Source organism: Myotis brandtii, unplaced genomic scaffold, assembly GCF_000412655.1.
Source record: "Myotis brandtii unplaced genomic scaffold, ASM41265v1 scaffold744, whole genome shotgun sequence".
NCBI lineage: Eukaryota > Metazoa > Chordata > Mammalia > Chiroptera > Vespertilionidae > Myotis > Myotis brandtii.
This window is the reverse complement of record NW_005370965.1, coordinates 1815911-1816785: the sequence shown is the minus strand read 5'-3', so window position 1 is coordinate 1816785 and position 875 is coordinate 1815911. Positions and strand designations below refer to the sequence as shown.

The 875-nt window shown below is 48.8% G+C and overlaps 1 long non-coding RNA gene across 1 annotated transcript in view; it reads left to right on the top strand.

Moving 5' to 3' along the window:
* The first annotated feature begins 225 nt into the window (after positions 1-225).
* LOC102248502 overlaps positions 226-875 on the top strand; it is a 6973-nt gene continuing 6323 nt past the window's right edge. The window contains exon 1 of the long non-coding RNA XR_314524.2: positions 226-531. This is a non-coding gene — a long non-coding RNA (uncharacterized LOC102248502). The remainder of the gene's footprint in view (positions 532-875) is intronic.

The following is an 875-nucleotide window of genomic DNA, read 5'->3' as shown; positions in this document are numbered from 1 at the left end:
TCATGTCATTCTTATCAAGGTAGTTTCTCCAACATGGTACCTACGTCATAGAGTCTTTGTGAGGAAGAAATGATATAATATGTATAAAGCAATCCTTATATAAAGCACCCTGACCAGAGATTAAATCTAATACCTAGGTTTGTGCCCTGACTGGAATCGAACCCACAACTTTTGGTGTACAGGACGACGCTCCAGCCAACTGAGCCATATGGCCAGGGCTGTTTGTGTTTTTGTTTGTTTGTTTTAAGTATAAAAACTCCACCCCCTTTTGCAAATCAGAATCTTTGTTTTTAATCAGGCAGTTGAAACTAGGGCAGTTAATAGTTGAAGCTCTTGGTTTGCTTCACTGAAAATCTCTGAGTTGTGTCAAGCACCATGTGACCTGCTGCCTCTGGGACTTTGTGTTCCTTTCAGCAGAAGGAGCCTGGGAGAGACCCGGCCTCCCGGCGCTGTTGGCGTGCTTCTCCTGGGGTCCCTGGAGCCGGGGGAAGAACCCGTTTGCCACCACCTCCCCCAGTGGTCCAGCTCAGGGTGAGTCGCTTCCTGCTCCTGGACTCTGAGGGCCAGGTGCTTGGGATTAAGAGAGTGGTCACGTGCACAGGGACCTTAGGGAGAGAGAGGACCGACATCCATGGAGCACAGGCCATGTGTTCAGGGTGGGAGTGAGCAGTGTGAGGTGCCCCGGCCACCAGGAGCCAGCACATGGGCTTGGTCAACAGGGCTCTAGCCCCAGGAGTCTCTGCCTAGTGAAGGCTGTATAGGCCAGTGGTCGGCAAATGCATTAGTTAACAGAGCCAAATATCAACAGTACAACGATTGAAATTTCTTTTGAGAGCCAAATTTTTTAAACTTAAACTATATAGGTAGGTACATTC